The following is a 26,221-nucleotide window of genomic DNA, read 5'->3' on the forward strand; positions in this document are numbered from 1 at the left end:
TTGTCTTTCAGCATTCTTCCCTTGGTTCTTTTCTCTCCAGGTCTGTATATTTTTCCATGTTGACCTTGTTTATTCTCCTAACTGCAACAACTGTCTCTATGCTGTGAATCTTCAAATATATGACTCCATTGTAATTATCTCTTCTGAACTCCAGTAATGTTTATCCAACTTCCTACTAGACATCTCCATCTGGAGGTCTCACAGGTGCCTCGTCAGCACGAGTGTTACGATGAATACTCTGTCCTTGCTTTCACTCTATGTTACCATTCTCCTTTAAAAGAGAACAACTGTCCACTGGTCTAGACACCACTCTCTGTGTGACTCAGGAGGAGACCCACTGAACTGTTAGTGCTTTTGTCAATATTCCCCTGTCTCCCAACATTGACATCCTCACTATCAAAATTTAATTTTGGGATTTTGACATACAAACTAATGATTCCTCCAATACACGGGCTTCCAGATCCTTGACTTCTTCCTCCAAAATCTTGTCCTCCATTCTGAGACATCTGCTCCCATGATCAGCCTAAAGCTTACCAGTCTTTAACAAATGCCTCTCATCCTTTTAGCTTTATTTCTTTACAGCCCCACCTCCTATGATTTCTCAAAGCCCTTAAGACTTTTCTACAAACTATTGATCCCATGTGACTTTTCACTACTACTCATCCCTCTGATATTTTCAGTTCCCTGCTCATCTAGTTGAAGTCCCACAGTCAGTCAATCACATCTCATATATATCCCAACTCCTTCTCCCCTGTGGACTGGCAAACACAACCCAATTAAATATGGTCTCTCATCTAATCTGCACCTGCACCTGAGCAGGTAACTGTGGTGAGAAAAAAATCACACAACTATTCTGACAGATCTTTAAATCGACCATTCTGACTGACTTCAAGTAGATCCCAGTGTTACCTAAAAATTCTCCTCTATTTCCCCATGATATGCACTCTCCCACTCTTCTAGATCAATAGGGTATACCTGTTCTCCCCCCTTTAATCTTCACCACGTTCCCCTCCTTCTAATTCTGAGCTGTAACTTTGTTTCTTACTGCACGAGGAAAATAAACACTACCAGACAAAAACTTCTGTCTTCTCTTTCAAACAAATCTAGAAAGTTTTCTGCATTTATAACTGAACACTCGTTCTTGGTTTTTTTTTTTTCCCACCTCACTCCTCACCCAACTTCCTCTTCCTACTTCTAGATATTAGGGTGTCTCACTGCTTTGGTGGTGTCACCTAGTCCCATAGGTTTAAATGCCATCCACATGCTGACCAGTCACAGATATGTGTATTACCAGCCTGACCTCTCTCCTTGATTCCCAGCTCAAGTATCCATTAGCTTACTCAGCATTTCCACTTAGATATTGTGGAGGTTGCTAGGGTTATTCATAAATAATCACTTTTGCTACATGGTAGAACTGCATTTCTCTGAAACTTCCTCCTCTTGTAGCTAGCCATCTGCATTTTTTTCCCCAGGGAAAGTGAGCAGGCAGTGTTTTAGGTCATTTACAAGAGAAGGTTTAAAGAGCCAGAGAACAGTAGCCATATTCCCTTTGCTGTCATGCTCTCTATCAGGGGAAGTATGTGTCTAGAAAATCTTCCATTAGATTGGCTCTCTGACTGACTGAAGTAGGCAGCACTGCTGTTGACCCTTGCTGGACTTGAAGCAAGATTAAGAAATAAATCTATATTTTTTAACCCAATGATATTTGGGGATTGTTCGTTCTGCATCTGAACCTAGCTTATCCTGACTGATCATATTTCTGTTATGCACCTCAAATCTAACATATTCTTAACAAACCCTTGCCTTTTCTATTCAAACCTGATTTGCCCATAGTTTTTCCCATGTCAGGAAATGGTATCACCAATCTTCCAGTCTCTATGTCAAAAACATCCTCTTTTTCTCCCCTAAGTCACATCCAATCCATCAACAAATTCTGGTGGCTCTACTTTCAAAATCTTGCCAGATGTAAGCTAGCTACACCAGCACCTACCACACAAGCACTCTGCTCCAAGCCTGACTCTTGCAATCGTCTCCTAACCTGTCTCCCTGCTTCTGCATTTACACCACTACAGTCAACTTTCTACATAGCGTCCAGAGTGATCTTTTAAAAAATACCATAGATTCGGTTGTTCCTCTGCCCCAAACTTTTCAATAGCTTTCTACTACATGCAAAGTAAAATCTAAAGTCCTTCCCTAACTGGCAAGATTGTATCATCTGACTCACTTCTAATTCCCTGATTTCACTTCTGCTTATCAATCCTCTTTCTCTCAGCTCACTGCTTCAGACACTCGTTTCTATCACTCAAATGCACTGTGTAAGATACTCATCAACTTTTTTCTTGCCCTTTCACTTGTTTACATACCAGTTACCATACATTTAAGTTAAATCAATACTACTTTGAATCTTGTCATAATAGAGTTAGGTTTCTGGCTAAGACTGATCACCAAGTACAGCAAGGAGTGTTCTATATTATTCAGAAATGTGTGTTGTACTCTTTCTGCCATCTGTTGACTTGTGACTTTGAGACTGTAAACAATTATTATAAGAAACTATATTTGTTAGAATGTTTCTTTTAAAAGAGCTGTTTGTTCAGTTAAAGTTGTAAACCAAGTTAAAATATGTGAATTCTTAAATACTCCTCCTTTCAATAGGTGGAAACTAATTATCCTACCTTGAGTGGGCTGTACTTGGTGACTCACATCTATTGAATAAAGTATGGCAAAAGTGACAGTGTGGTTTTCAAGACCAGATCATAAAAGGCATTGTGGCTTTTCCTTTGTGCTTTTTGTCTGTCTCTCTCGGTTCACTTACTCTGGGGAAAGTCAGTTCCCATGTCATGAGGACACTCAAGCAGTCCTGTGGAGAGATATACCTGATTGGAAACTTAGGCCTCCTGCCAACAGCCAGCAAAGAGTGAGGCCTCCAGCCACAGTAAGGGAGAACTCTGGGGAAGTAAATCCTTCAGCATCAGTCAAACCTTCAGGTGACTGCAGTCTTGGCCACCATCTTGACTGAAACTCATGTGAGACCCTGAGCCAGAAACACTCATCTAAGCCCCTCCCTTACTCTCAGAAATAACATGTGTGAAATAACAAATGCTTATTGTTTTAATCTGCAAAGGTTTGAGTAATTCACCATGCAAAAAACAGATAAATAATACACCCTATTATTTTTGCAATAGGGGTTTAATTTTAATAAAATATAATCAATGTGAAAATTTATCTCTTTACCATGATCTTACTGATTTTGTTGTAAGAAATTCAAATGGTAAAAAAATTGTATAGATTACCTTAAATTTAAGTACATATGTGAATTTTTTCTTCTTTGCATAATTTTGACTATCAAATTAATTATAAAATGCTTTGCACAGTCTCTTCCATAGGCGTAAAAATATGGGACAGTCAGGAAGTGAGAATGAACATCATATTTGTTGAGTAGGGTGGATGTCAGCCAGTCTAGAGAAGGAGGTACAAAATGGGGACGAAGTCAAATAGCCTGCCTCTGAGCGATCCGATACTTTTGGAATTTATCAACAACTGCCTCTAAGTTTAGTTAAGTTCAAAATTTTATTGACCATTTACTCTTTTCCAGGAACTGGGCTACAGATTCAAAGACAAACAAGCCTTGATCCTTTTCCCGGAAGAGTCTAGTGGGGGAGTGATAGAATCAGGGGATAACCACGTTATATGTGGGGTCAAATGCAGGCACCTTCAGGCTGCTTCTGGACAATTGCAATAGACTGTGCAATAAGTCTGAGGACAGAAGGCACATTGAAAAAATCAACTGGAAATGTCCTTACCAGAGGAAGAGAAGAGAAGAAAGAAAGAAAGAAAGAAAGAAAGAGAGAGAGAGAGAGAGAGAGAGAGAGGGAGGGAGGGAGGGAGGGAGGAAGGAAGGAAGGAAAGAAGGAAGAAAAGAAGGAAGGAAGGAAGGAAGGAAGACAAGGAAAGAAAAGAAAAAAATAAAAGAAAAGGAAAAGAAAGGAAGGAAGGAAGAAAAGATTAAACATTCTCCCATTAAATGTATAGGAAATGAACCTTGCGATTTCAGGATATCATGAGGTCACCCGCATCTCTTTAATATCAAGAATAACTTTCCCTTTCAACTCTTGGTGTTCCCTCTCTATCCAAGAAAACAGCTGAGGATGTGGTAGAACCTTCAATAAATTGTTTTGTTGGCCTAGACAAAAAAATCTCACCTTGATGACAGATCAGGTTCATAAGCAGCATTGGTGTCTGCTTGTCATGCTGTTGTAAGACCACCTGAGACCCTTCAAGGAAAGGAGCTTTGGGGACTGTCTCCTAGCAACACAAAACAGAATCCTTTAATACCAAACGTTTATTTTCTTTGCATGGTATTCAACTTCATAACATCCAGAGAGAAGGCTGGCAGAGAGGACATAGAGCAATGAAACAAAGGGGAGAATGGAGAGAAAAGGGAAACAGTAAAGGAGGAATGGGAAGAGGGTTGCGGATGCTTGACCTAGAATATACAGGGCACTTGGGAAACACTGAAAGCTATTTCCTTAGGTAAATAACTTTTTGCTCTTTCAAACTCAACTAGAGTAATTGGTGAAACTCTTGACCTCCCCAACACAATTTTGTCTCCAGTGGGGTTCCTGTGGGGTTCAAGAATTGTTCCTGAGGCAGCTGTCAACCCTGCCAATTATTTTCTTCAGTGCCATGAACTGAGAATTGCATGTCATTACTGTTTCTACACATGACTCTCTCCCAACCTGCCAGTTTCCTTTCCCCTTGGAATTGTTAATGACACAGAGAGTGAGAAGCTGATGCTCACCGTGTCCCCAGGCAGGGTGCTGCCCCTTTCTGTGGTCTCTGTCCCTGTGGCCTGGGTTCAAGCCCTGAGGCTGTACCACGTAGGACAGAGGGCTGGGCAGGTGCTCTGTGGCAGGGCCTTCCCTGTATTTCACCTTCTATTGCACTGAGACTGCACTGGCTCTGGGATGGTCACGTCGTCTGTGGCATTGTTCTGCGATGCTGGTGGGACCCGTCTACTGTGCTAAGCTAAGCCTAAGCTGGCTGTTCTCAAACTGGACCATGCATCTGAATGACCTGCGAGGTTTATTAGAACTCAGACTGCTGGTTCCCATCCTCAGAATCTCTCAATAGTTCTGGGGTTGGAATTTGCGTTTCTTATCAGTGACCAGGAGATGGCGATACCTAGGTCCAGACCTTTAAATATAGCATTTCTCACGTTGAGACTCACTGGCCTAAGCCACAACAATGAGCTGACTGTTCTCTGTGCTTCGGCTTCATGACATTGCAGGTTTCTTCTGTTTTCTCCTGTGCGGGCATGGGGAGAATGATTATGTGGATGTTGCAGCTGGGGAAGGCAACAGAAAAATAGGAGGTGGTCAGAATGAGGGATACATTAGAGGTAGTGCCCGTAGGCTAGACTAGGGAATTAAATGAGGGGCAGAAGGGAAAAGAGGAATAATGGGTAATTTGTAGGGGTGGACCCTAAGCAATGGTGAATGATGTTATTTGCAGAGATGAAGATGTCAGTTAGAGAGCAGATTGGGGGGAAGGGGATTCACAGCGGTAAGTGGAGGTTTGAAATAAGTTCAGGTTTTTTTTGTTTTGTTTTGTTTTTTTGCGGTATGCGGGCCTCTCACTGTTGTGGCCTCTCCCGTTGTGGAGCACAGGCTCCGGACGCGCAGGCTCAGCGGCCATGGCTCACGGGCCCAGCCGCTCCACGGCATGTGGGATCCTCCCGGACCGGGGCACGGACCCGTGTCCCCTGCATCGGCAGGCGGACTCTCAACCACTGCGCCACCAGGGAAGCCCTAAGTTCAGTTTTAATATTAATTTGAGATGTCCCTTCAAAACCAGAATAGAGATCTCAAGTAGGGGGTCGATAGGTGAATCGTGAACTCAGGCAAGAGGGATAAATTCTAGGATCAACAGAACTCAAATGATACTGATGCCATGGGTGTGGGAGAGATATATAGACATGGAAAAATGAGTTGAAAAAATAGACCTGGGGCACTGCAGGCACTGGGTCCTTTGGCTTTATTATCTCATGCAAACTCTCCAAATGCTCCTTCGTTAGGTGAGAATAGAGACCTGGATAAAAGAGGAAGCTTGACCTACAGTTTGTAATTGAACAGGGCAAAGATCTGATCTCCTGAGTACAAAAGGCTATAGTCTTAGCCTCTCTACTACAGTGGGAAGTGTCATTAGGTGATGGTTAAATACTAAATGTAAAATCTTTTTTCAAGCATCAAATAAAAAATATATTAAAAAGAATAATTGGAAACCTGTTCTAATGATCTAAACTGAATACAGCGTGTTGTAATCTATTTTTACTGGATCCTCGATAAGTCTTAACAGTAATAAGGCTCATGCCATTTAGATCTTAAAAGATTTATCTTAAGACGTTGATAAATACCAAGTCCATGATCGCGGGTTATCTTAAAATAACTCACACAATTAATTTTAAGTGTGTGTAGAGGGGCTAGAGTGTAGAAATGGGATCATTCTGTATGAATGATGGATAGTTTTTGGCGTGCTAACAAGAGCTGTAAAGTAGGAACGAGCATGTCAGCAGGCACACTCACCATTACACAGCTGCCACCTGCAAATTGGAAAAAAAAATAACACCAGGCCAGCATCAGCAAAGTTAAACGTGAATTTCAGAATTGACAAAAGCCTAGAAAACCCTCAGAGAGAAAAGAAAGAAACGAACAAGAACTAAATATTTGAGGGCAGCATTCTGTGAAAAAGATTGAATGCCTTAAAAGATTTATTGAAAACACTTAAACATTGGAAATAAAATATTGTTATAAAATACTAAGCTTAACTATTTTTTTTAACATCTTTATTGGGGTATAATTGCTTTACAATGGTGTGTTAGTTTCTGCTTTATAACAAAGTGAATCAGTTATACATATACATATGTTCCCATATCTCTTCCCTCTTGCGTCTCCCTCCCTCCCACCCTCCCTATCCCACCCCTCCAGGTGGTCACCAAGCATCGAGCTGATCTCCTGTGCCATGCGGCTGCTTCCCACTAGCTAGCTACCTTATGTTTGTTAGTGTGTATATGTCCATGCCTCTCTCTCGCCCTGTCACAGCTCACCCTTCCCCCTCCCCATATCCTCAAGTCCGTTCTCCAGTAGGTCTGTGTCTTTATTCCTGTCTTACCCCTTGGTTCTTCATGAAATTTTTTTTTCTTCTAAAATTCCATATATGTGTTAGCATACAGTATTTGTCTTTTTCTTTCTGACTTAACTTCACTCTGTATGACAGACTCTAGGTCTATCCACCTCATTACAAATAGCTCAATTTCGTTTCTTTTTATGGCTGAGTAATATTCCATTGTATATATGTGCCACATCTTCTTTATCCATTCATCCAATGATGGGCACTTAGGTTGTTTCCATCTCCGGGCTATTTGAGCTTAACTATTGAAGGTGTCTGTTTGTCTCAGACAAAATCCAGACTCTGGACGTATTTCATTATCATATGGCTTGTTATAGCCAAAATTGTTTATAAGAAAAAGAAAGGTACGCTCCTATAGTAATCACATTTTATTATTCAGTCTCTCTCCAAGGTGATATTGAGAGAGAGGGAAATTTTCTACCATTCATGCATTTATTCCAGACAGAAGTCCTGGTTCCGACCCCTGCTTCTCCTGACCAGCTCTGTAAACTTGAACAAGAGAGTCAACCAAATCCAGTGGCCAGTGACGGAGCAGGGAGACCCAGCGCTCACCTCCTCCCATGGGTATACAAAAGCTACAACTATTTACAGAGCAACCAGCTATGAGAACAGCCTGAAGACTAACAGAGAAGCTTATCAACAACTAAAGGTATAAAGAAGAAACCACAACAAGATGGGTAGGAGGGGCGGGGATGCAGTATTGCTAAGACCCACACCCTCAGTAAGTGACCCACAGATGGAAGGATAATCACAATTGCAGAGGTTCTCCCCCCAAAACAAGGGGTCCAAGCTCCACACTGAGCTCCCTAATCCAGATTCTGCACCAGGAAGGAAAGCCCAGAACATCTGGCTTTGAAGGCCAGCAAGGCTTGCATACGCGAGAACTGAGGGCTGTAGGGAATAGAGATTCCACTCTTAAAGGCTACACACAAAATCTCCAAGGCTCTGAGACACAGCACAGAGGCAGTGATTTGAAAGGAGCCTGGGTCAGACCCATTTGCTGATCTTGGAGACCCTCCTGGAAAGGAAGGAGGCAACTGGGACTCACCATGGGAACATCAATGCTGATGGCAGCCACTTTGGAGAGCTTGTTTAACCATGAGGGCACTAGTGCTGGCAAATGACATTTGGGGAGCCCTCCCTCTAGCCTATTAGGGCTGGGGGGCTTCCCTGCCCACCAGCTGGTTGGCACCAGTCCAGGGACCTCCTCAGACCAAGCAGGTAGCCATGTAGGGACACAACCTCACTCACCACTGGGTCTGCACCAGCCCGGACCTCCCGGGCCCCAAAGCCAGCCACCAGCAGGCCTGGCATCTGTCCCTGGACCCACGGGCCACAGCCAGGCTGGGACATAGCCCTGCCCACCAGATCGCTAATCTCTTTCTCTGATTTACCAGTGTCATAACTATGTGGAAAAAGAAAAACAGTGTGGTTATTTTGACGTAACCTGTTCCTTCTAAACCAGTATTAATACCCTTAATTACCAATATACTCTTTTTTTTAGTACCCACTGTCTGTCTGGTTGATCACTGAAAACCTATTCCAGACTTTTGCCTGTTGTTAAAATGAGGTATTTTTCCTGAAATTTTCTTTTATCTTTTTCAGATGGGGATAGCACTTGCTTATATTTTTATACTTGACACAGTTACTTTAATATTGTCAGTAAAGTTTGAAATATAAGTGGCCTATTGGTATAAATTCATATAAAATACCTAGGCAGTCTTGCCAATTAACTGTTCTCCACTCTGTTTTATTTGGTTTATCATTTCCAGTCTGAAGATTTTTCTCTTAGGCAGAGAGAAGTAGAATTGTTTTGTCTTCTCTTTCGCATCTGATATCATTAGGCCGTCTGTTCCAGACACTGCGGCTATACCTTTTTTATTCCTCTTGCCTAAAATATAGTGAAAATAAAGCCTTTTTAGTTCTCTGCCATTCTTCTCAAGTCTTAATTCATTCTGGGTCTTAACATTCCTCAGAGCTCAGAGTATCCTAATACTCCCGCGTACTTGTTCTTAGGTGCAGACTTCTCTTTTTATCTTTTATACGTGTGCTTTAAAAACCAGTCCACCCAATAGAATGACCTCTGTGCCACTGTGCCTTTCTCTTTTTCTTCATTTGTATTTGTGCACTCAGAATTTAAGATTTAAAAAATAAATTTGAATTCTCTCTTGAGAATTGTAGAGTCTTCTTTGGATCTGAACATAGGATTATAGCTTTCTCTGATAGGCACCAAATTGTACGAATCAACTCCTAATTAAGTTATACATCTGTATGGTTATTTTGTATATGTCCGTTTCTCACGCTGGACTCCAACTCCATGAGGGCAGGAATGACGGTTCTTTTTCTTACCATAGTTTCCTCAGCAAGAATGATAACATGCAGAGTCTAGAACATAAAAGGCATTCAGTGAGAATTCATTGAATACAATTATTTAATACATATTAGCTCTGAGGGTTTGCTTGCCCTTAGCATTGCACAGAGCTCAGATGCTTGAGTTTTCTGAACGCTGACAGTGGGCTAAGAGCACAACGCAATAGATGGTTTCCCTTGTTTGAATCAGAGAAAGGTTCAGCAAGCTGGCACCAGAGTTATTTCCTTTCCCTCACTCTTCTTCCGCTGAAACTGCTAAAATGTTCAAAACTACTGCTGTCAGCCCAAGGTCAAAGAATACCCCTGTTTAACTCGCATATTAATTTTTTCAACTCATGAATCATTTATTTCAAACCAAGCTCAAAGCAGCAAGACAAAAGTCATATTCCAAGCTCACGGTCATTGGCTGACCCATTTGTGTTGACCAGATGGATTCAGTTAGGGTCCAGTAAGACAGTGTCCCAACCCAGCCCCCTGGGCATTGTGCAGAAACGTCCAGATGTCACTGACACACAATGCTTTGCGGAGGGCTGGGCATGAGAAAAGACTTGGAGTCACCATGACTGGTTGACTTGGAGAGACCACTTACATTTCTCTTGTTATTTTTTTCCTGATTATCTTAAACCAGGAATGTTTACAAAACTAAGGGGAAGGGGGGAAGAAAAATATTGCTGAATATAATTTTAAAGTATTTCAATAGATTTTGAGTAACTTTATCCATGTGGAAGGAATTGGCATTTAAGGCATGGAATTGGAAATGAAGTTAAAGACAAGCTACTCACCCCTGAATGACAATAAACAGTGTTTAGAGTGTGGGGTTGAATTTAAAACCATATTTAGGGATTGTCAAATCACAGCAGGCTGAGCTGAAGCTTCCCTGCAAAAACATTATGTTGAATAAAATAATAAAAAATTACATATTGGAGCTCCAAAGAAAAGATATTCCCAGGAACCAGGGTAAGAGGAAACTGTTACCTCTGTGGAGCAGGTTACAAGTTTCTGACCTGGAGTGAACGTGCAGAGTCTGCTGAGGGACTGGGTGGGAGCTCTGTCATCCACGAAGCCTGCTCTCCATGTTACACCCTCCATATCGTTAAACCATCAGTAAGGTGTCCTAAAAACCATAGATTGATTGTTGCTCTGCTCCAGGGAATAGGGGGAGCATTAGGTGAGGGTAGGGCTTTGGAGCTATGTCCAGCAGAGGACAGAACAGCACTGGCGTCAGTGGAGCTGTGATCACCTGAGGGCCCTAAAGACTGAGGCATCACCACAGAGCAAGAAACCCAGAGAGCCAGGGGGCAGAGTGTGGGAGGACACTTTGCAGGGAGGGCAAATTCCCCTTATTTGCCATTTAGAGCTCATGCCATAATAATATATGTATGGAAGAAAAGGCAAAACAAATGAGACTTTTGATATTGGGATCGTATTACCTGGAATAGAAAGAGCCTTAGCATCTTTGTTCTTTATAGACAGTGGAACTGAGGACCATAAATTATCCTCTGCGTTATGGAAAAGCTGATGCCATGAGCTAGGATTCTAGCTTCTTGTTCATGGTCTTTCCTCCACACTGTCCTTCCTCTGAAGCTGAATGATGGCAGAAATCAGATGGGGATTCAGCATGGCATGGAAGCTGACAAACAGGGCTCTGGAGCCCGCTGACCCTAGTTTGAATCCAGGCCCCGCCCCTTCCTAAAAGAGTGACCCTGGGCAAGGTAGTTAACTCTCTGTGCTTCAGTTTCTCATCTGTAAAATGGGGATAGCAATAATGCTAAACTCATATGGAAGTTGAGAAAGTTAAGTGAGTTGATCCATGTCCTTTGATGTAAATATCATTAAGTATTTGGAAAATCTTAGATATTACTATGAATCACGATTTGGCTTCAACCTACCTTTCCTGCCTCATGGAAAGAAAAGACCACTCCCCCTATCGCCCAGTGTTTCGCCATGTTGCCCTTTTTGCTGTTTCCAGAAAACCCAGCTTTTTCATGCCCACATGCTATTCTCTCTGCCCGAAATGGCTTTCTGCTTCCTTCTACATATCTTGGTTCTGAGATAAAATCTATCTTTTACTTCAAAACCTTCATCCAACCTTCCCTCTCATCCATACTCCTGCAGTTGAATGTTCTGTTCCGTCTGTTCACTTTCCTTTTCCAGTGGCAGCTTTGCTGTTCCTGTTGAGGCTGGCTGTGGCCCCACAGCCCTTGTCACACTCTATCAGAGCAGCAAGTTTCCATCACTCAAGAGTCAGCATGCAAGTATGGCCCACTGGTTATCCTGGGATGACCCCTAATCCTTTCCTGTTTCATTATTCTCTATTTTACACACGAAGAACACAGAGAAGAATCATGTCCTTGTCTCCACTGGATCCACAGGCTTCTGCTAACAACTTCTCATTGGATTCTCCGAAAATATGTTTTAGCACAATCCTCTCTCTAAAACTGCCTATATAGCATTTTCTTGCCAGTGCGCTGTCTGACTGAGGGTAAAGGCCACATCTGTCTCCACCTCAGAGATGTTACTCTCTAGAAGAAAACACAAGGTTTTCTGGTCTTATATTCATAGATCCAGAAGCACAGCAGTTCCCTCTAGGGCCATAGTGTGGTCAAGATAGTTTACCTTGTGAAAAAGAAATGCTTGGGCTCCATCTTTCTCTGTAAAGTCAGGGAAGATATGGTTTCTTTCATCAAACCTGTGCCATGAGCTAATGTTTATGAAGTGGTAGCCTCTGCCTTGAGGAGAAAAAGGAGATAAAAAGGACAACTCACCAAAACCCCTTCATTTAAAGTAAACCTTTTGTGACCTGCTCACTAAAGCTCATTTTCAGCACTGAGGTTCTTGAAAGCCTGTATGAACAACTTGCAATTTACCAGCGGTTTTATTTTCATATTTGAGAATAGAGAGTAGTGAGTTTTCTCTCGCATTCTTATTTTTAGTTTTAAATGTGTGTTCCTTACAAGATTTCTTACTGGTTAGTACAAATGGGGGATGGTAACAGAAAATGAATATTCTGAAAGCTGTAGTGCGGCCAGCCTGCAAGCCAGGAATCCCTCGCTGCCACTACCAACAAGAAAACAAAAGGCAAACATTTTAATTATTTTTTTTCATCAAAGAAGAACCTGTAAGGGAAAAAAAATCTGAAAAATAATAGATATATATGTATGTATAATCGAATCACTTTGCTGTACACCTGAAACTAACACAACGTTGTAAATTAACTAAACGTCAATAAAAAAATAGAATAAAATAAAAATTCAATCAAAAATTTAAAAAAAAGAACTATATTTAACCGTAAGTCTAGAAAAAAATATAGTGAGCGAAACTCCTCTTGAAGAAACTTTGGGTAGCTTTGTAGGAATCTCTCATTCAGTCAGTCGTAGGCTATTCTACTGACTTCAATAAATCCTCACTCTTTCCTTGAATTGAATTTCGTGGGCACATCTGTTACATAACGCATTGTGATTACACATGACTGCTAAAATTGTTTACAGAGAGCTTCACACATCTGTTGGAATGGCTGCATCACAGAGAAGCTATGTGGAGAATTATGATTTTATTATGATTTGTAAATGTTAGAGCAGTACTAACTCATTACTCTGATCGTCAATGCTCTGGGGTTATCCACTCGGTTCTCTGATGGGAGAACTTGCCAGAGGAGGTTCTGGCCTAAGAGGGAATCCAACCAACCATGTGTCTTATCCTGTACTACTTAGCTGAGTCACTTATAGCTCCCGGGTCCGTCTTCTACCATAGTTCCTCTTCCCAATGTGAAAAATTACATAAGCAATCACTGGGCTTTCAGAAGGCATTGTGATACTTGAAATAGAAGATTCAAATACTCTTGGAGGAAAAACCATCCTTAGCTATAATTATCCTTATTCTTAATATTATCCTTGGCCACATTAATAATTATATTATATATGTACTAATATTGTCATTGCCAACTCCAAATTGGCACTTGCCATCTGCCATCCACAAGGATTAAATCATGAGCCGCTGCAGCTGTTGACCTTCCACACCCCCTGAAAGGAGTTCAGGGTGGAGATCAGGAATGAGGCGCTCTGTGCTGTGGGAAAAACTAGCAGGACAGGTTTTCAGACAGTTAGATATTTTCAGGAGAAATTTTATGAGCCTAATTCTTGCATCTCCTCATCTCTAGAAAAGCACTAAAATCATTAACAGCGACATCTGCTCCCCGTGGCTGGCAGCAAGCCTCTGCCAACATGCTTGACTGCACGTCCCCCCTTCACTAGAGTCATGTATAACACTGACCTTCCCCCCACCTCTTCGGAGTAGTTTCTCAGAGCTTTCTGAAATGCTGTCTCCAGGACTATAGTCCTCATTTTGCCCCAAATAAAACTTAAGTCACAACTCTCACGTTGTGCATTTTTTTCAGCTGACACCATTATATTCATATGCATGTGTATATATCAGTTGATTGATAAATAAATCGATCTTGCCCACCTTTGAGTGAAAATGTCCCTAAGATAATGATCTGATAAAATAAAGGTTGGTAAACTCTACTTAACTCATTAGGAAAGGGGAAAAGCAACATGGTGAATTTAATTTATATATGAATGTTTACATTGCACATGGTATTTCTGTTATAACATGAATGATTTAAAAATTAGAATAATTAGAATAAGTTCACATATCTGACGGTTGCCCCAAAAGTGAGGAGAAAGGACACATGTGCATAACTAACAATGCAGAGGATAATATAACTACATCCAGAGAAGAATGAAGCCCTCTGACTGTGTAGGAGGAGGACAGAGGTGGTTTTTGTTTGAAAAGGAAAAGGGAAAGTTTCGTAGAAGAGGTGTCACTGAGCTGGATCTTGAATAAGGGATGAAATTTGATGGTGAAAGTACAAGGAAAAGGCACTGTAGGCAGAATGAACAGCAAGGGTAAAGTTACGGGGACAGAAACCCTCTATGTATTGAAAACTTGTTTGGGTGGAATATAAAAAGCAAAGAGGTAGTGGGAGATAATGTAGAAACATTATTTTTTAAACCTACCTTAGGCTTTCTTATCTGTAAAACGGGCATAAAAATAATTGTACCTACTTCATGAAGTTGTATGAGCTGATGCATGTGAATTTCTTGGTGCCAAAGACATAAAAAGCACTTGATAAATGGTAGCAACTGCTTCTGCATTGTAAATTTTTATAAATATTCCACAGAATTTGAAAGAAAACATATTCTCTGTTTATATGGAATTGTGATTAATTTATATCAACTAGATTAACCTTATAATTTTCAGATCTTCTGTCTGTTTGCTTAGTTGATCATTTGTGGTCTAGAGCAGGAGATGGCAAATTACAGACAATGGGCAAACCCTCCTGCAGCCTGTTTTTGTAAATAAAGTATTATTGAAACACGGCCACACCTATTTATTTATATGATGTCTCTGGCAGAGTAATATATTTGTGATGAAACTGTGGCCCTCAAAGACTAAAATATTTACTATTTGACCCTCCCCAGAAAACGTTAGCCAACCCCTGGTGTAGAAGGAGGCAAAATTCAATTTCTTGTTACTATTTTGTTCCCGAATTTCTTCATGTACTTACAGCAATTTTAGTACTGGTATTTTTGATTCTATGTTTCCTGATGCTTAAAGATTCAGTGTGACATTTGATTTTTATCCTTTTGAAGTGCCACTATTTGTCTAATTTATTTATATTTTGCAATTAAATGTGTCTGATATCTATGTTATCAACTCCTGATATCTCTTTGTTTGTGTCTCTCAAGTTATGTCTTTATCCTTTTAGAGCCACCTCGTTTTTTTTGCATCTCTTTCAATATATTTTTTAACATTTAATATGATACAAGGGGAATTTATCCCATTGGCCTATATTGTTATAATTACTGTTCTTAATCCCATAATTTCATTTAATATTTTTCTTTGTACCTATCTTTCGCTCTATGGGATGCATGTATGTGTATGTGTCTGTGTATGAGAGAGAGAGAAATGAAGAGGGTTCGGGAGAGAAATGAAAAAGAGAGAGAGAGAGAAGAGAATCCAACTGCAGACAGCCAAAACCACTGCAGATAGTTGAAGCAGAAGAGGATTTACTACCAGCCATGTACTTCAGTGGTTTGTGAAGTCGTCAGAAAGGCTGGAAGAACAGGGTCTGGGCAGAGTTATTTTCTGCTGGGCTTGCACTGCTCAGCCATGACTGTGGTTGAGAAGCTTGAGGTCACGACTACAGGAAACTATTGAAACGGACAAATGTGACCATGGCCCTCAGTTTGTCACATCAGGAAAACTGCCACTCCCATTGTGGCTGGTGCTCTTTCCTGGGCCATTATGCTTCCACTGTGATCTCTACCAGGAAATGAATGCTTTGTACTCCACCTGCCTCTGTCTCACATCCATGTTCAAACTGCAGTGAATGCATGTGTTTGGTAGATCTTAAAACCCATCAGGAAGTCTGGTGCATTGAAGTCTGGGGAATGTAGATTTTAGCTGTCTTTTCTCTGCAACATAGAGAGGCATTAAAAAATATATAATTGTTGAGCAAGCCAATCCGCCATATCTATCACCTGCTTTTCTTCCCTGCTTTGAATAGTATTCATGGCTTTGAATAATATAGATGAGTTTAAATAATGCACATACATTTCTATTTCTTAATTTATCAATATTAATTGTGATCTATTGCCTCTCAAATATGAAATATGAAGTATCCAACTCTATTTTCTCTTAAATATGAAAGGTGAAGCAATAAACTCACTTCCATTTTATCTCATCTTTCTTATACTTTATATAAACCTTTCTCAAGATTTATAGCATTTACATTCTGTCCTGTAACTGTAATTCACCCAGTGACTGGCATTACTTCTATACTTTTATTGATTTAATTATACTGAAAATCTTTTCATACTATGGCATTTCCTTTTCTGACCTTAAGCTGATATATCTCATGTTTGGCTATATTTCATGTCTACCTTGTAGCATATTAGTAAAAATTGAAATCACATACATAGAATGCCTGGTGCATAGTAGTGTTCAATACAAGGCCATTCCTATTGCTGTTATTTTTTATTAATAAAAAAATGAATTGAGAAGACAAAACTGAGAACATAAATAAGATAATGGTAGAACATAATTCACATCATATGAATAAATTTTGAGGGCTGTTTTTTTCCTAAGCATCAAGACTGCTAGATATGAGTCTTTCCTCTGATACTATTTTATGACATTAAACTATATAACTTGTCCAAGGTCACAGCATCATCAGTTTTCTGAAATATGACCCAAGAAATTTTCAAGAGTCATCTGTGACCTTGGGCAAGTTATCTAGTTTAACAGGCGTCAGTTCAGCCATCTATAAACTGAAACAGCATGGGCTTCCCTGGTGGCGCAGTGGTTGAGAGTCCGCCTGCTGATGCAGGGGACACGGGTTCATGCCCCGGTCCGGGAGGATCCCACATGCCGCGGAGCGGCTGGGCCCGTGAACCATGGCTGCTAAGCCTGCGCGTCCGGAGCCTGTGCCCCGCAACGGAAGAGGCCACAACAGTGAGAGGCCCATGTACCACAAAAAAAAAAAAAAAAAAAAATTGGAACAGCAGTTTTCATAATCCCTTCAGCCTCTTCCTACTCTGTATTGTATTTTCATGACGCTTGGTGGGTTACCTGTAACTATTTTTAGAATCTAAGTTTGCTTTCTTCCAGGTGTTCTGAATGCTCCTTGACATATTTTCTGCACAGTCAGTTGATGTGTGTGACAGGGAATGCCAACTATTCTAATATTAATCTGAGAAGTCTATCATTAAAAAAGAAATTTATGTCATGCTTATCAAAATCAAGGCATAGTGATCTTTTGCTTATCTACTGGTCATGTCAAATAAATGTATGCAATATGTAAAATAAAAATATGACTTTATTTGTATTCAAGTCCCAAGTAGTATTTTTGGAAACTCTGGAGCTATTCTAGATATTTATTTTAAAAAATCCAAATGTCATTGAAAACAAGAATATATATATACATTTTTTTCTGATGGCTTCCATCAGGCTGCAAGTCTCATTAAAATGAGGGATATTGTTGAAACTAAAATACAACAAGAAATAAGAAAAAAACCTCATGACCTCACACATGACTGTGGGTTATTTTATGATTGTGTGGTGGTTACGGGCTTCTAAAGCTGTGGTCTGGAACATTCAATTGCAAACTTATAACTGGATATCATGATATTGGTTTTCTGAAATATGATCTAAGAAAATTTAAAACACTTAAGAACTAACACAGCAATGATTTTTCAAAACACTCATATTGTTGAAATTGGAGATGATAGGAGAACATAGCAGTGAAAGCAAAATATTAACATTTGGTGGGAAGACATTTTTTGAGTCTGCAACGTGGAATAGAAATTGCATTGAGGTTACTTGACACTGGCCAATCTTTTTTTTTTTTAAACATCTTTATTGGAGTATAATTGCTTTACAATGGTGTGTTAGTTTCTGCTTTATAACAAAGTGAATCAGCTATATGTATACATATATCCCTATATCCCCTCCCTCTTGTGTCTCCCTCTCACCCTCCCTATCCCACCCCTCTAGGTGGTCGCAAAGCACCGAGCTGATCTCCCTGTGCTATGCAGCTGCTTCCCACTAGCTATCTATTTTACATTTGGTAGTGTACATATGTCCCTGCCACTCTCTCACTTCATCCCATCTTCCCCTTCCCCCTCCCCGTGTCCTCAAGTCCATTCTCTACGTCTGCGTCTTTATTCCTGTCCTGCCCCTAGGTTCTTCATGACCTTTTTTTTTTTTTTTTAGATTCCATATATATGTGTTAGCATATGGTATTTATTTTTCTCTTTCTGACTTCACTCTGTATGACAGACTCTAGGTCCATCCACCTCACTACAAATAACTCAATTTTGTTTCTTTTTTATAGCTGAGTAATATTCCATTGTATATATATGCCACATCTTCTTTATCCATTCATCTGTCGATGGACACTTAGGTTGCTTTCATGTCCTGGCTATTGTAAATAGAGCTTCAATGAACATTGTGGTACGTGACTCTTTGAATTATGGTTTTCTCAGGGTATATGCCCAGTAGTGGGATTGCTGGGTTGTATGGTAGTTCTATTTTTAGTTTTTTAAGGAACTACTGTTCTCCATAGTGGCTGTATCAATTTACATTCCCACCAACAGTGCAAGAGCGTTCCCTTTTCTCCACACCCTCTCCAGCATTTATTGTTTGTAGATGACACTGGCCAATCTTAACTAAGGTTATTATGGAAAAGTTGATAATTGTGTCTGCATATTCTCACTAAGTCTATGTTTAGTGTCTGGAAATCATGTTAGTTCAAGTAACTATAAATAAAAAACTAGCAGTTCTGACTCTGGAATCCCATAAACAAAAGTGTGAACAGGAGCCCATTTGCGAAATTTGAAAATGAATCCTGAATTTCTTGCAGAACAGTGAGCTTTGTGAATTGTTTTAGCCCAGAGACACCACCATATACAATCATAGCAACGAGTTCAGGAAAGTCAGATCCCTGGACAATAGTTATACCTCAAGAAGTGTTGGGCTCTTTTTTTAAAAAAAGCAGTTGAAACATCTGTATGATATTGAACTTGGGAGGAAAACTAAAATATGTACTTCTATGTTGGTATTGCACAAACTCTTCCACCTTCCAGCTTTGTGACTTTAGGAAAATGCTTTCAGCTCCCTGAGCTACTAACTGAGGTTGTTTTGAGGTTTGTAGGAGGAAATTCATGGGAAATGATAAAATTCTATACAGATGTAACATTATTGCATAATTGTGTTTTGAAAAGAGTGGCATCAAGAATTATTTAAGCACAAATCAATTAATCAGAGAAGAGAAAAAGTTTTTTAAAGTAACATTTAAATCCAATGAAATGGCTTAATATCTGAGCATTAACAATTCTTATCACCGTTTTCTTAACTATAGTTAATTATCGGCAGTGGGTTATCTACACAGCAATTTATCCACAGTGAAACTTCATACCCTCTACAGAAGCATTGTGCTAGGATTTGGTTACTGATCAACTGGGATTTTTAATTAAAATACAATGTGTGATGCTGGAGGAATTTGCAAGGTGAAACTGTTTAAGTCTTTCTTGCTATACTTCACCAACCCAGAAAAGGATATTTAAGACATACTGCAGTTTTTTGTTGTTGTTGTTGTTGTTGTTTTGCGGTACGCGGGCCTCTCACTGTCGCGGCCTCTCCCGTTGCGGAGCACAGGCTCCGGACGCGCAGGCTCAGCGGCCATGGCTCACGGGCCCAGCCGCTCCGCGGCATGTGGGATCTTCCCGGACCGGGGCATGAACGTGCGTCCCCTGCATTGGCAGGCGCACTCTCAACCACTGCGCCACCAGGGAAGCCCCATACTGCAGTTTTTATCCCTATCTCAACATCCTAGAGACCATGAGAAAAAGTGCAGCAGAATCTGGAAAATTATTTAATAATCATACCTTGATTATTAAATATGTTGTTTGTAAGACATTGTCCTGTGGCCCTAGAACAGTGGTTCTCAAATTTTGATGTGCATCACAACGACCTAGAGGACTTGCTAATGTCCACGCATGGCTGGACCCCACTCTGACTTTCTGATTCAATACATCTGGAACAGGGGCCAAGAATCTGCATTTCTAACTCATTCCAGGTGATGCTGAGGCTGCACATCTGGGGGTAAGTTGAGAAACAATACTTAGATAAAGGGACACTGAGAAGAGAGGATACAGACCTGGCTTCTTGTGCTCTGGTGATGGATAGCAGTCTGTCTAAGGAAAGTCATGTAACTTCTGTGCATCTCGGGTTGGGAAGCCACTTCTGCTCCAGGTGGACCAGCTTGTCTGAGAGAAGGCTGTCTCCTTGACAGAGGAGGGAGCTCATGGACAATGCTTATCTCACCGACCCGTCTCAGGCTGACTATTGCCTCCTAGTAGACATTTCTTATTCGGTTGGAGCCTGTAGGCGGGGATCAGCCTGCCGTGACACACCTGGAAGCTGGCTCTTAAATGACTTCATTTCTCTGTTCTTATCTATTGTGTAGTGATTTTTTTCCAACAACAGTATTTCCTATGTTTCCAAGTTCTTGAGGGCATATCTCGCTGTTATCTTAACATGTTTCTTGTAACTTCTTTCCTTTTTTTATTAATAAATATATTCACACTGTTTACAAGAAAAGTCCAACTCCTCTGTCTTCCTTGCTGGGTTAATTAAGACTCTCAGATGAGAAGACCTCTGTATGAATGCTTATAAACTGCTATATAATGGCAGATAACAGACTCAAAAAATGTATTTATGAGTGATTTATGTGGTTGAACAAAAACCAGATGGGGTTGGCTTCTGTCAAAGAGTTAATATGTAACAACAACAAAAAAAGAAAAGAAAAAACAGGTAAGCCTGGGGATTGTAGCTAAGAGGGGCACTGAACCTTAAAATAAGCTACCTAGAGAGGGTCATGTCCCATTTAAGTAGACACGTTTTATAGCTCCTTGGAGAGCACAAGATTGAAAAGAGGATGATTGGTTTTACATAGATGTGCCTGTACCTCTAGGAAATCCAACAACAGATGGTATTATTTCAGTAAGTCTGTTTTCGGTTTAAATACTTCTTTTTAATAGAAATAAGATTCTGCTGACTGCATCATTCTGTATGTTACAATGTGAGCTTTCCTGCTTACATTTTCAGTGGTGGTTAAAAATTCAACTGTGCACATGTCTGATTATTCGTTGGTAAGCTGGTGTTGGCTTCTCTTTTCTGCCCCACATTCCAATTCTCCTATTTCCAATCAAAATTTCTGCAGTTATAGTTCAAGGAACTATAATGAAAACAAAGTAAAAATGGTCCCAGAGAAATGAAAAGATTGAGATGTAAAACAATCGTCTTCCCTGAAGTCAGTAACCACTCACAGAGGGGAAGTCATCCCATTCTCTTCTCACGGTTCTCGTTTCATAGGATTGGGTTAGGCTGGTGAAGCATTGCTTGGGGAAATACAGAAATTATAAAGCTAAACTGCATGAAAGAGGCATATCCTGGTGATTTTTGATGTAAGACACCATTGGGTCACATTCTCTCTCTCTCTTTGTCTCTCATCTTGTTGAGGTGCTAAGAACTGGGGCTGGCTGTGCTTTATGATTGAAAAATATTTTTATTTCTAAAGGACTAAGGGACCAGGATGACCTGAGAAAAATCTTGGGCTAATATTTTAGGGAAAGGAGAATGGATTTCAGAATATAATTAGTCTTATCTGAGTCTTATCCAGCCTAGTTCATTAAGGGAGAAAAGCTGAAAGGAATTCAGGGGAAAAAATTCCTGTATCTTGCTGGACTGTGTCCTCTGTTGTTCAGGAATTTAAGAAAAATGTTAAATTTATAGATGGATTTATAAAATTCCTGGTATTTGTTTTAAAGTAACCCAGTGGAGGGTGAGAGGGACATGTGTGTGTGAAAATAGCTAAAACAAGTTTTGCCGTGCACGCTTTATTGTGGAAATTGGGGAAGAGGTTCATTTTACTATTCTCTCTGCTTTTAAATTCTATGCTTAATTTTCAATACTAATAATGTGCCTAAATGTGAAAAAAGAGAAAACTATTAAGTGATTTGATCATCTATAGATTCAGTGGAAGAAAATAAAACCCAATACTTAACATGGGATGTATTTCATTCAAGTAGGCTTTTTTTTTTTTTTTTTTGGCGGTACGCGGGCCTCTCACTGTTGTGGCCTCTCCCGTTGCAGAGCACAGGCTCCGGACGCGCAGGCTCAGCGGCCATGGCTCACGGGCCCAACCGCTCCACAGCATGTGGGATCTTCCCGGACCGGGGCACGAACCCATGTCCCCTGCATCAGCAGGCGGACTCTCAACCACTGCGCCGCCAGGGAAGCCCTCAAGTAGGTTTAAAAAGCATTTCTTTTATAAAAGGTTCGAAACATTGTGTAAACTCAGTATTCATTCAGATTGTAACACTTCCATTTTATGATGCCAACAATAACTTGTCTCTATTATGGGAATAACTAGCAGTTTGTAGTATTTGATACTAACCCCTTGGTCATTACCATGGTTTTTTGTCATTAAAGCACTGAAGTTATAAGTACAGGCTATCAGAAGTGAAAATCATATCTAAAAATATAGCTTGTCATTTAGATGTTTCTAAATATTTTATTTGACAAAAAAATGTATAAATCTATTTCTATCAAACTTTTTAAAATCCATGAATTGTTTAGAAATACAAAGAAACAACTATAGAATATTCTAGTGGAAATGACTAAAAACTGCTTGTTGGATCTGCAAAGACAAGTAAAGAACTGACAAACATATGATTTGAGAAATTGGGCTTCTCATATAAATTACCTAGATTGGATCTTCATGTTAACTGAATTCCATGGGTAAACAACCTTTCTTTTACCTTTGTGAATGCTGTCTTCCTCAATGTTGTGGGATAGAGATCAAGTGAGCCTTTTCTAGCACTAAGCTTCAGCTTAAAATAAGCACTAATTTCAAGTGAAAGTGTGGAGTAATTTGGGAATGTTTCTTCTGCTGCTTTAAATGTGTGCAGACTGATTACATAATGACAAAAGCAGTCAGGTGGCTTAATTGGATGCAACAGTGCTCACTGGGGCAAAACTGAGTCTGTTCCTGTCTATAATACATTTTTACATTTTGCATGGTATCCGTACATCCTCCTGAAGTGAGTTTCTCAGAATTCTTTTGCAGGGTTCTTAGTTTCAAAGCTTGCCCTACACATTAGTATTATCTGGACAACATGCATACCTCACCCTTTTTGGCCACAAAAATTCAGGAAACATAAAAATCAGAAGGAACATTATAATCTGATCCTGCTATGTATCAGACCTCATTCTTTTCTGTTTTACTCCAAAACATTCTCCCACTTCTGGGTCTTTGCATTTGCAATTCTCAATCACATATTTCTAATTATCAGTTCTAAGCTCAGTACTGCCCTCTCAGTGGAGTCTTTTTAGGTCATTCAACCTAAAGTAGCTCCTTTCACTCAGTGCTTCTCCAGTGAATTAACCCGTGTCATTTTCTTCATTGCATTTTTCACTAGTTGAAATTGTCTTGTTCAATTATTTCTATGTTTATTTTCTATCTCCCTTCACTAGAATGTAATCTTCATGAGGACAGACTTTATTTTTCTAACACAGTATTTAGAACACTGGCTGGCATATGGTTGGTGCTCAAGAAGATGTTTGGTAAGTGAATAAATGACTCACTAGCCAAATGGATGAATGAATAAAGTTTATGTAGGACTTTTTCTTCTGAATCAGAGAGTCAAATATTTAGAAGGAATTGGTCATCAACAAAAAATTACCACACTTTCATTAGGATGACTTAGTAAATAGGATCCTAGATTAAACCAATTAGTGAAACAAGGGCAAAGTTGTATGATTTATCACATACGGTTGAACCATCTACTGTAACAGCAAAAGCTCCAGTGCTTGATTACACAGAGTACTTAGAATTTCATGTGGTAGTTTTGAATCTGAGTTACTGAGCATACAGTTCTTCATTTGCCCCAGAGATAAACCCAGCAAGGTGCAGTATGGGCAGTGGGCTGGGATTGGAACCTACCACAGTAAATTTGAAAAGGTAGTATTCTCAAACTTAACTTTGGGTTATAGGTAAGGAATGAGAAAATGGGAATCCGAGGCTCAAAGGTAGTGGATTCAAAAGGTAAGGTTGTCCTTGATGATGTAGAAGGTAAAACAGTGTTAGGGAAAACCCTTAGTTGTATTTATGGGCTCTACTTTAATTCATATTATCTTAGGCGATCTTGCTTTAAGATAGGTTGTTCTCCCTTTATAGAGAAATCTACCAGATACTTCAGAAATCTCCAAATGCTGGAAGTCTGTGACCCAACATTTCATTGACAATGATGAGCATGTGTCCTTTGGTTGCTCTCCAGTTGTCCCCCAAGCATCCTTCACTGCTCCTCTAGATTTTGGCTCTATAAAAAATTCTCCTGTTAGTAGCTCTATCCCTGTACTTTTTCTGACAATGTAACTCCTGTCAGGAATGCTCTACTTGTCTTGTCCACTATCCATACTCTATGTGTTAATTCATATATCAATTATTTCACAAGTATTTGTTGGTGTGGTTACCTAAAAAAAAAAAAGAAAGACAAAAGGAAAATAAGCTTTCCAAGTGGTAGAACATTTACTAAATCTGGAGGAAGAGCAACTGAGCTCTCTGGAATCTCTTCTTATAAGGACAGTAAATCCTATGGATCAGGCCCCTATAACCTCATTTAACTTTAATTACTTCCATAAAAGTCCAGTCTCCAAATATCATTACATTGGGGGGTTAGGGCTTCAACACATGAATACATTGCATTCACTCCATAATAAGCAGGGTGTGTTACTGGTGGTATTGGAACTACTCATTGATATTTTATTTAGAATTTTTGCAATACTTATAAGTAATATTAGTCTATAATTTCTTTATTGTCCACTATCCTTATCAGGCTGTTTGTCAATATTATTTTTGCTTAATAAAATGAATTTGAATGTTTTCCATCATTTACGTGCTAACTGGTCTCTAAATATTTGGTAGACTTATTTGGTGAAACCGTTTGTCCCTGGTACTATTTTTCTGAAGCAGCTCTTTTACAACTTTATGGCGTCTGTGAAAATGTATCTAGTTAATCCTCCCACCCTTATCAGGGTTAATTTTGGTAAATTGAATTTCTCTCTAAAGAAATAGATATACGTCTGAATTTCCCGGTAACCAGGTTACTGGAGGCAGACCTAGATTTACGCTAATTTAGAAAAATAGAGTCAAAATTCTAACTAATTTTAGAAAAATAAAGGTACGTGATTCTTTCTTATATTCAGATATCAGGGAATATATGAATCATAATGTTTTTTATTGGAATAATCACTGTTTCTATTTATTTGCATTTTATTTATCATTCTTCTTCTTTTTTTTTTTTTATAAGACTATGCCTCTAATATTATCCAGCCAGAAGATTGGTGACAGACTCCTGAAGGTCAGGACCTTGTCTTCTCCACACTGTGTATTGCTATAATATACAATGCAGTGCGATACAGTAGATGTGTAATAAATATGTATTATTATGAAAAGCAATATGGACCCTGATAGATGTTTGACATTTCATAATAATCTTCTAGCAGCATGTTATAATGCAGTACTCCATACTGAGAACAAAAATTGGTTTAAGGGGACATATCTTTGTATAAGACTTTTAAAAGAATTGTAGATATACCGTTTTGCTATACTCTGCAAATAACTCTAAATAATAGAGTAGCAATTGTCAAGAAGTATGAATAAGGAATGATAATTTGAAATTTAAGAGAGTGCACCATTAACCACAAACAGAGAAATACGTGAGAATGAAAAATATACCTGTCAAAGGAAATATTTATGAAATAGTTGGAGTTCAAAGGCAAATACATTTAACATCTGAAAGAAGCTGGCTGTTTTTTTGTATATCCTTGTCAAAGATTGACTTTCACCTACTTTCCCTCAGCAAATGAGTGGCAGTTTGGTTATTTATAGGGTAGGATTTCAGGGATCCATTAAAGCTTTCAAAATACCATTAATGGCATGATAAGACGTTTTTCTGGAGGTAATCATTTCTTCAGGTGGATCTTGTTAGTGGATTTTCACACTCTCTATTAGCATCATTGCTGAACATGAAAACAAGGT

The 26,221-nt window shown here is 39.6% G+C and overlaps 1 long non-coding RNA gene across 2 annotated transcripts in view; it reads left to right on the forward strand.

Annotated features, from left to right (window-relative positions):
• LOC117308861 (uncharacterized) overlaps positions 1 to 25,639 on the forward strand; it is a 224,739-nt gene extending 199,100 nt beyond the window's left edge. For both annotated transcript variants that reach the window (XR_004523117.2, XR_012327719.1), the window contains exons 3-5: positions 22,273 to 22,425; positions 23,656 to 23,745; positions 25,491 to 25,639. This is a non-coding gene — a long non-coding RNA (uncharacterized lncRNA). The remainder of the gene's footprint in view (positions 1 to 22,272; positions 22,426 to 23,655; positions 23,746 to 25,490) is intronic.
• Positions 25,640 to 26,221: the final 582 nt, after the last annotated feature.

The sequence above is a fragment of the Tursiops truncatus genome, chromosome 18 (genome assembly GCF_011762595.2).
Source record: "Tursiops truncatus isolate mTurTru1 chromosome 18, mTurTru1.mat.Y, whole genome shotgun sequence".
NCBI lineage: Eukaryota > Metazoa > Chordata > Mammalia > Artiodactyla > Delphinidae > Tursiops > Tursiops truncatus.